The sequence below is a fragment of the Octodon degus genome, unplaced genomic scaffold (assembly GCF_000260255.1).
Source record: "Octodon degus isolate 3935 unplaced genomic scaffold, OctDeg1.0 scaffold00062, whole genome shotgun sequence".
NCBI classification, from domain to species: Eukaryota; Metazoa; Chordata; class Mammalia; order Rodentia; family Octodontidae; genus Octodon; species Octodon degus.
This window is the reverse complement of record NW_004524638.1, coordinates 9,535,664-9,546,161: the sequence shown is the minus strand read 5'-3', so window position 1 is coordinate 9,546,161 and position 10,498 is coordinate 9,535,664. Positions and strand designations below refer to the sequence as shown.

Genomic DNA, 10,498 nt, shown 5'->3' with positions numbered 1-10,498 from the left:
CTTTAGCTTGCCAGGCAAGCACCTATTTTACTGGGCTATCTCCCCGGCCCAGCTACAAATATTTAAATACTGGTATGGTTAATGTAACTAATTATTACTATCATACTTTTTTTTTTGGTGGAACCGGGGATTGAACTCAGGCCCTTGCGCTTGCCAGGGAAGCACTTATTCTACTAAGCCATGTCCCTGGCCCCCACTATCATACTTTTATAATTATAATTATTTTAGTAACCTACATACTAAAAATATATTTTTAGGGAATTGTTCTTGTAAGTCTTGAAGTATCTTGGGGGGAGGTAAGCAAAAAAATAGTAAAATTTTTAGATTAAATTCCCTACATTAAAGGTCCGATCTTGTGACATTCATTTGTCTTGCTTACCCCTATTTTCATAGTCCCTGGTTCCCTGACACAGCAGATTTCAGCAAATATTAATTGAAAAATCAATTATAAATATCTCATGCAGGATTTACTATGTTTAGTGATGCTGCCTGCTTTAAAATTAAAGTGGGGCTGGGGATGCAGCTCAGCAGCATAAACGCCTGCCTGTCAAGTTCAAGGTCCTGAGTTCAATTCCCAGTACCACAAAAAATAAATAAAAATTAAATTAAATTAAAGCAATTTATAAACATTATATACTACAAACTTGCACAATTAAAAAAGGAAGGGGGGCGCCAGCCAGATAACTCAGCAGACTAAAGCGCCTGCTTAGGCAGAGTGCAGAGGTCAGGATTTGAGCCCCAGCATGCTGTGCTGGCCCCACCCCCGGGGTACACTGAGACAGCGAAGGAGACAGGGCATGGTGGCATGCGCCTGTAATCCCAGCTCTTGGGAGGCTAAAAATAGGAGAATCACTACAAGTCTGATCTATGTAGTGAGACCTTATAGACCCTGTCCTAAATACAGGAAAAAAAAAAAAGAGAGATGAATAGAAGAGCTGTGATGAGTCACCACAGAAGGATGGCCAAGTGGGAAACATTAGCCTTTGGATACAGGCCTGTCTCCAGCGGAGGATGAGGAACGGGTGTTACATCGCCTCAGATGTCAAAGCTCAGTACTTCTTGCAGCTGCCTGCTCCTTGATACCTCTGGCTGCCATTATGTGGGCAGGAAGTTAAAAAGACAAAACAACACTGAGGGTGGTGCACTTAAGTACTGTGAATCCCATTTCTACATGACAAACTCCAGAGAGGAACAATCCCATCTCTCAGCCCCTTTTCATGGGCCAGGCTTCACACCATCGCGGAGGATACAGAGTCCGGATGGGTCACATGGTGTCCTGATCCCATGTTGTAGGATATGTTCTGTGAGATTTTGCTTATGAATTTCTACTCCTTATCAGTACTGGGATTGGTTCCCTTTTGTTTCTGTTTCTTGTGTTTTCAGTGCTAAGGACTGCATTTATGGTCTCTCACATGCCAGGTAAGCACTACAATACAGAACTGCATCATCAGGCCCTGTTCCTTTTGTCTAAAGTGCTCATTTTGTTACAGGAAATTCCTACTGCATGCCACACAGAAGTTTTGATGTTATTTTTAAAATGGGTCATAATTGTGATATATATTTCATATCTCCAAAGAGAGAGACTAAGTTTTTTTTTTCACTGAGATTATAAATAATACACATATTTCCCATAATGCCTACATTCTCCATAAAAAGAGATGCAGGGTGAGGGAAGAAGAGCCAAAGGATTAAAAAATCAACCAGAATGTTTGACAGCTAGGTGTGGTGGCACATACCCATAGTTCCAGAGCCTGGGAAGCTGACGCAAGAAGATCAACATGAATTCCAGCCCACTCTGGGCTACAGACTATATAATGAGACCCTGCCTCAAAAAACCAAACCACCAGTCGGGTATTGGCTCAGTGGAATACGCTTCCCTGGCAAGCGCAAGGGCCTGAGTTCAATCCCCGGTTCCACCAAAAAAAAAAAAAAAAAGAACAACTACAAAAAAACTCCCAACCAACCAAACAAACAATATTGGTATTATACATGTACCAACTCCCTACAAGTAATGAAAACACTCTGTACTATAAACATGTACTCATAAATACATAAATAAAAAATTAAAACAAGCAACAACACCTATAGCTAAAGTTTGAAAGTATATTTTAAAAATAGTATTAAGTATATATCTGAGTTTTTTATGTATTTAGTACAGGGTCTCACTACACAGATAGGACTTGTAATCCTCCTGTTTTTAGCCTCCCAAGCACTGGGATTTACAGGTGCACACCACCTCGCCCAGTCTCAATTGCTATCTTAGTGCGCCCTAGGGGGGCAGAGCCGGCACAGCATATTTTTTTCTTTTTGATACAGTGTCTTATTATGCAGCTCAGGCTGACCTTAAGCTCATTTTGTATCCAAAGCTGGTCTTGAACTTGCAATGATCCTCCTGCCTCAGCCTCTGGAGTGCTGGGATTACAGGCATGATGCGCCACCACATCCGGCTTCATATATCTGTCTTTTGAGGAAATCTTTCAAAATAATAGCCAAAAAATAAAAGAATAACCAAATACAGTATCATGGAAACTGATGTGAGTATATTTATGCCTCAGTTGTTATCATCCCAAAACAACACATACCTGCCACCCCTTCCTCAGCATTCTGTTCTTTGAAGTGGAAGGGTATTCCTTCAAATCAGGTGGCTAGCTCAGGCCATCCTCACCAACAGGTCCAAAGCAGCTATTAATCTTCTCCTATTTAAAAAAAAAAAAAGTATCATTTTATTATTCTAGACATGATTTAGCTTTACTCAAGAAATTTTAGTTAATGCTTCAACTTTAAAAAAAATGAATGTAATTTAGAAAAAACCCTTTTATTTATTTATTTATTTTTGCAGAACCAGGGATTGAACTCAGGTCCTTGCACTTGCCAGGGAAGCGCTTATTCTACTGAGCCATCTCCCCAGCCCCAACCCTTTTATTTCTTTTTTCTTTTTTTATAAAATTTATTTATTTATTTATGTGTGTGTGTGTGTGTGTGTGTGTGTGTGTGTGGCCAGCTCAGCCCACCAGGGGGCGGGGCTGGCTGGCATGTGGTGCTGGGGGATTGAACTGCAGTCCCTATGCTTTGCGAAGCTTGTTCTAAGTAGGTGCTTTAGACCACTGAGCCATCTCACCAGCCCCAACCCTTTTATTTCTAATAAAAACTTTTTTTTAAACACTGCCTAAATGCCAAACCCTATATTGACAGAAAACACAAAATTCAAAACTCTGTATTAAAAAGTTTTACAGAACCAAGTAATGATCAGACTATTTCTATAAAAGTCCCAAATGTGGGATAGGCCAAATAGCTCAGCGGATTAAAGTGCCTGCAAGCAGGTGCAGGGCCCAGGGGTTCGATTCCTGGGCGTACTGTGCTGACCCTTGCCGCTGGGGTGAGCTGAGACACCAACTGAGCCTGGGCATGGTAGCACACCTGTAATCCCAGCTCTTGGGAGGCTGTAAACAGATAGATCACTAGGAGTCCGATCTAGTAGTGAGACCCTGAACACCCTGTAGGCCCTTCCCTAAAAACAAAAAAATCCTAAATGTGGATATATGAAGCCTGCACTGTGAAAATTAACATTTTGAAATTAGGAATTAAAATTAACATACAGGCCGGCCAAATAGGTCAGCGGATTAATGCACCTGCAAGCAGGCTCAGGGGCCGGAGGTTCAATCCCCAGGCCTGCCATGCTGGACCTGCCCCCAGGGTGCACTGAGACCGCAACTGAGACTGGGCATGGTGCCACATGCCTGTAATCACAGCTTTTGGGAGGAAACCTTTCCCTAAAATAAAAAACAAACAAATAAATAAATAAAATAAAATTAACGTTAAAAGGTTATGAAAGACAACTTAATCATAGACCCACTAATAGTTGTATACTGTGTATTAATTGGAATGGAGAGGATTACTAATGCTGGAACATAAGCCAATAAAGACTTGAATAGGGCTGGTGAGATGGTTCAGTGGTCTAAGGCACCTACTTGGAACAGGTTTGGCAAAGCACAGGGACCGTGGTTGATCCCCCAGCACCACATGCCAGCCCGCCCCGCCCCCTGGTGGGCTGAGCTGGCCATACACACACACACATAAATAAATAAAATTTAAAAAAAAAAAAAAAAAACTTTTAAAAAAAAAAAAAAAAAGACTTGAATAAACTAGTGGTACTCACCACCTGCACATGAGGTTACCTAACAGAATGGTGCTTAAACATGTAGTTTTTACTAGAAGGCTACTACCAAATGGCATTACAATCATTTGTGAAGCACAGGTACTGTGTAATATACAAACTAAAAATCATTCTCAGAAAATTAAGATTTTGTAAAATTTTTTATCTATTATTTATTTGATAAAGGGTCTCACTACACAGCTCAGACTCATAGTGATCCTCCTGTCTCAGCCTCCCCAGCTCTGGGATTACAGGCATGTGTCACCACGCCTGGTTTCGATGGCTGGCACAGCATGCCTGGGGTTCCAGGGCTGGCATGACATGTGGTACTGGGGATGGAACCCGGGTCCTTGTGCTTGCCAGGCAGGCGCCTATGTTGCCAAGCTATCGTGCCAGCCTGAAAACTAAGATTAATTTCCAAAAATATATGCTAAATCACCCAATATTGGTTTATTAGACAGGGATCTTTGAATAAAAAACTATACTTGCTTCTCTTCCTATAATACCCATAAAAAATACTTTTGAGTGTGAAAGCATTTTTGTTGTTCTTGAAGCACCAATTCTCTGCAAACCAGAATGAATCATAGTAAAGAAGATAATTTCCCAAAAAGCTTTTTGTTTTGATGCATGCTGATATTACATACAAGTTTATGAAGAACTCTTTAAAGTCAAGAAATAATATAATACTACAGCAGTACATCCTCTAGTAAAATACTTCTAAGTAGGCTTGCATCTTGCCTGAAGAGTTTCATGAAAAGCAAAAGATCATTTTCCTGGTGGGCCCAGTGGAGGAAGCATCCCATGGTCTCTAGCTGGGCATTCTACAACTGCATTTCCTGCCGTCTTTTTATTTGGCTATCCTTAGCTATCCATTTACAGGATGTGGACTAGAAAAGAAGATAAGAGCCAGCTGCCAAAGAGCAAGGTTATTTTCCAAAATGAATTATTAATATTGTAGGAAATTGGTGACCTACTTCAATCCATTCTTAAGACACACAGTAAACCAAAGATATTTTACGGAATGAGTCTCTGGAGAAGATCTGCCAAGACAGGTGAAAGCCCAGGGCAACCAGAGGCGCAGGAAAAGAACTCTTCTAGGCTTCTTAATGAAAACCACATCCACCTGATGTTTTATCAGTCCCTGATTCAGGAATTACCCTACAACAATTCTAATTCAACCAATTGTGAATTAGAAAATTTAAGACGGGTTCAAAAATCAAAGCACTCATTTAAACCATGTACAGTATACAATAAAGCAGAACAGGGCTGGGGAGATAGCTCAGTAGAATAAGTGTTTGCCTGGCAAGCACAAGGTCCTGAGTTCAATCCCCAGTACCACAAAAAAAAAAAAAAAAGTCTGTAGCTTGGGGCCGGGGAGATGGCTCAGTAGAACAAGTACTTGCTTGGCAAGCTCAAAGCCCTGAGTTCAATCCCTGGTTCTGCAAAAAATAAATAAATAAATAAAATAAAGCAGAACAAGCTGTTCTTGGCAGTGGATTATAACTGGAGACCTAAAAGTCTGGGTTCTGAACATCCTGAGTTCAAATCCCAGCACTGCCACTTACTACCTCACTTTTGGCCAGTGGAAAAGCTTTGCCTGTGTGCCTCAATCCTATCACCTATGAAATGGGTCAATAACAGTACTTACTTAACAGAGTTGTGCAAATTTAAAGTTTTAGAACATTTCCTCGTACTTAATAAGAACAATTAGTTTTTTAAATCTTATTTAAGATATTAACTTCAAGTTACGTAACAAAGGAAGCCCTTTGGTTAAAACTGCTAAGTGTTGACAAATTATAAAATAGGTAATTTTAAAATCTGGGTAACAACCAATAAATTTTATTTTCCATTTCATACTTTAGAACATATTAAATAATGCTACAACCAGTTGGCTTTAATAAGTAAATATTAATCATAATTTAACACACACACTTTTTCTGACCTTAGCTTCAAAATGAATCATAACTGTATGGCACGTTTGTAAGGGGGTTTTCATAGAACTAATAAACCTCTGATACAAATACTCTTGCAATAATTGGTAAGAAACTGTTATCAATCTTTATCCTCCCAAATGTAGTCCATATCCAGGGAAGGTTTGTTTTTTTGGTTTTTTTGGTTTTTTTTTTTTTTTTTGTGGTGGCTCAGGCTGCCTGAAGGGCAGGGCTAGCTGGGGATTGAACTTTTGTATACTGCTCCTGACTGCCTTTGCTTAATCAGGCACTTAGACACTGAGCTAAGGGTAGCTCTCCCCCTCCCCCACAGAAGGTTTAACAAACTTCTTTTTTACAATACTGGGCAATAAAATGAAACTGATTTGAAATACAAGAAAAACATAAGTAAATATGTGCTGAGGAAATAGCATATATCATTTCCAACAACCAAAACAGGAAAATAAAAACTTTGAGGAAATGGCAAAGAGAAGTCAAAAATCATAGACTATTATATCAGGAAAACTTTAGGAGTTATTTGTTTATTTAAAATGATAAGTATGTGCATGATATGGCTACCACTTTAATATTTTGTCAGATAAACTTTGGTATAATTTTTAAAATCTAAATCAGCAAACAGAAGTCCTATATTAAAAATGCTTTATTGAAAAAAAAGCTTGGGGCTGGGGAGATGGCTCAGTAGAATAAGTGCTTGCCTGGCAAGTGCAAGAGCCTGAGTTCAATCCCCAGTTCCTCAAAAAAAAGAATAAAAAAATAAAAAAATAAATTTAAAAAAGCTTTATTCAATTAACCTCCTTGAAAAGAATGTCATTCTGAAACTGTTCATACATACTACTTCTTGTTTTGAGGTTTGCACAGAGCTATAACCCCAGGAGCCCTTGCCCCTTTTATTTTAGTCTTTTCATGTATTTATTTACTTGGTATGGGTCTCACTACACAGCTCAGGCAAGTAGTGATCCTCCTGTCTCAACCTCCCCAGTGCTGGGATTACAGGTGTACACCACCACACTCAATTTTGGTGTGGCCGGCATGGCATGAAGTACTGGGGATCAAACCCAGGTCCTTGTGCTTGCCAGGCAGGCACTTATGCCACAGAACTATCTCTCCAGCAGCCCCCAGCCCCTTTTAAAGACAAGATGAGTCTCTAAATTCCCCAGGCTGTGCTCAGATTTAGATCCTTCCGCTTCACTGTCCCAAGAGCCCTGGGATTACAGTCAAGCACTATACCATATCAAGCTGACAGATTTTCTTTTAAAGTTTACTATTATATTCATTTAGTCCAAAAGTATATAACTATTATATATACCTTTGTGTGTATAGATTAAGCTTTATGCCTCTTAGATACATTATGGATACTGGTTACATAAAATGCGAGATTAAGTATCTTTAAAGAACAAAATATGAAAAAAAAAGAACAAAATATGACAATTACATAAAACTTTATAGATTAGTATTTACTTCAATGTAAACTATATAAAATACAGATCTCCAAACTATAAACTCAAGTGTACATCTTGATTAATAATCTAAATCATGGGGCCAGGGAGATGGCTCAGTGGAATAAGCGCTTTCCTGGCAAGCGCAAAGGCCTGAGTTCAATTCCCGGTTCTGCAAAAAAAAAAAAAAAAGATAAAAATAAGCCATTCAAATAATCTAAATCACCTACTTCAGTTATGCAAATCTGGTTACTCATGACTACAAATACATCAGTGCAACAAGGACAGAATACAATATTTCAGGAACATTATAGAAATACTGGCTTACATGAAAAATTCAAAGGCTTGCTTGAAAAAACTTTAAATATATAAATTATATGACTTTTGAAATTATATAGGATTATGTAAAAGGATTGTTTGTTCAGATACTGAAAGGTATGTGCTTACAATAATATAAATAATTCTGATGGGACTTTAAAATGTATAATAGTAGCCAGACCCATAACAATAGGTAATTCCAAACAGCTCCCTGAATACTTGCATTGACTAAATTAGATTATAAACTAGCAAACATATTCCAATAAAAATTAAAATTTAATAAAATAATTTTAAAGAGCTACATTTGGTACTGAAGTACTAAAATCATTAAAATTCAAATGAGTCTTTTAAATCCATTATGCTACAAAGGTTATGTCCTTAACTCCATTTATGATCAATTTAATTTCAAAAGCACTTTCATTAAGTATGAACTCATAATTTGATGTCTCAAATTTCATACGTTGTGCTCAAGGTAAGAAAGAAAACATGTGAATGTGAAATGTAACACAAAAGGGAGAAAACCTTCACAATGAGTAAATTAACACTTGCTATTATTATTATTATTATTTTTTTTTTTTGCCTTTCCATCTTTTATTACTGCAACAGCTTCATGTTTTATTTAGCCTCCTGACTCTGTGCTTGAGCCTTCAACACTTTCACCACAATTTTCTGCTGTTCAATAAGGGAAGCTCACTCGATCCTGTCGTAGACACACTTGGCACACACGGAGCCCCCAGAAGCCCTGCTGACCTGCTTCTTTCTTAGACAATCTCATAAGAACTTTAGGCCGCACAGCTCGAACCCCTCGAAGTCTGCCTGGGCAAACACCACATGCAGATTTGGGGGCCTTCCCAACCTTCTTGGTATTGAGTTAAACAATTCTATTCCCTGGGGTTCGGGACAGCCTAGTTTTGTTGGAAGCAGTGTTGTAGGAAAGCCTGCGACGGTATGTCAGGCGCTGGACCATCGTGAAAGCCTATCCAGGCACCGTACAGGACTTGCTATTAATTTAAACTAATTAGAGGGCTGGTGAGATGGCTCAGTGGTCTAAAGCACCTACTTAGAACAAGCTAAGCTAAGCAAAACACAGGGACCACGGTTCAATCCCCAGCACCACATGCCAGCCAGGCCCGCCCCCTGGTGGGCTGAGCTGGCCACACACACACTAAATAAACAAACAAATAAATAAATAAATAAATATTAAACTAATTAGAAAACTTTATTTACATGTAGTGGGAAAAAAACTCACAAGTGCCATTAAAGCTTAAATTACTGCTACATTATTTGTGAGCCACCCTCAAATCCAGTGAAATATGAAGCTCTGCTACAACGAAAATAAATCTACTGATGAATGTCTTCCCCACGCAGACATTTATGTTTTCAGCTTTAGCATCTTAAAACCATCTGGCATCAATGCCTCTCTAGTTCACCAAGGCTAATCCGTTCAAATATACAACTAGGGTTACGTGCATTTTGAGCAAACCGAAGAACAGTATGAATGTGTAAGCTATTTTTTTACTTGAACTGTACCTTTAAAACATTTTTAAAGATAATAAAGATCTTTTGAAAATAGAAGAATGACTCAAAAAATCTGTATGGGTTGTAGCTTCATCAACCAACTAGTTACCTGTGTCCTACTTGATTTTTTTTTTCCACTTCGCAAAGCATGTAAAGAGGTATACCTACCAAAAATTCCCTGATAAAGGAAATAATGTCGTTTTTATAACAAAAGGATTGAAGTTATCTATTTTACTTTGCCTAAAATTACTCTCCATAACCTTATAAAAATGCTTAAGGGAAAGAAACAACATTCATGAAAACCCTTTTTCTTTTATGTCCTGCAACATTACTGGCACCGACAACACATTTCTTTTGCTTAAAATAAGTAACAATCAAAATTGTTACTTTAGACACTGAAAGCAATCTACAGATACATTTAATGGCAATACCTTTGTGAGCAACAATTTTGTTGATCATCACCACCAGGTTAAAAACAAATGACTTTTTCAGAACAATTGTTCAGAAACGTAATTCGCTATCACTATATAACACAAGTTAAAGCTTTCAGACAAAGACTGAGAAACAATGGCCAACATCAACAAAAGTGCATTTATGTATGTGTACACACATGCGCGCGCACACACACACACACACACACACACGGTCACTACTCCTGGGGGAAGCTGCTTTGGCCTCCCTAACAGGGAGTCCCCATCTTGTGGTTGGTTTTCCTTTTTCCCCCTCATATATTAACCTCCAAAACAATTGCTTCTTCTCTGAAGTTCCTCAAATCCCACAGCGCAAATTCTCTATCAGCCTCCCCACATTTTTCTCTTAAAGATTCGCCCTCCTCGGCCTGCAGCGCCGCGGAACGCCGGCCCCGGCCAGCCTCCGGCACCATCGCCTCGCACCCTCGCGGTCCGGTACCTGCCTAGGCTCCACGGACGCCCCCGGGGCTGGACCCCTCACTGCGCACGCTAAGGAAACCTGAGGACTCGTTCCTTCCCGGGCTCCGCTCTTTCTTCCCCGCTACCCGCCGAGGGGATACGGGGGAGGCGTGCTGAAACAAAGACTTTCAAGTCCCTCTACTCGGAACTTGGGCGCGCGCGGGGCCTCCAGCGCCCGCAGCCTCCGCGGACCCC

General features: G+C 39.5%; 1 protein-coding gene and 1 pseudogene across 2 annotated transcripts in view; both read right to left on the bottom strand.

Moving 5' to 3' along the window:
• The window catches only part of Zhx1 (zinc fingers and homeoboxes 1), a 25,158-nt gene extending 22,462 nt beyond the window's left edge, over positions 1 to 2,696 (bottom strand). The window contains exon 1 of one of the 2 annotated variants that reach the window (XM_004634462.3): positions 2,583 to 2,696. The gene's annotated coding sequence lies outside the window, so the exon portion shown is untranslated. Of the gene's footprint in view, positions 1 to 2,342; positions 2,364 to 2,582 lie in introns of those variants that run through there. The other variant, XM_023718761.1, reaches the window with a different exon arrangement.
• Positions 2,697 to 7,769: 5,073 nt separating this feature from the next.
• Positions 7,770 to 8,823, bottom strand: LOC105742618 (annotated as a pseudogene).
• Positions 8,824 to 10,498: the final 1,675 nt, after the last annotated feature.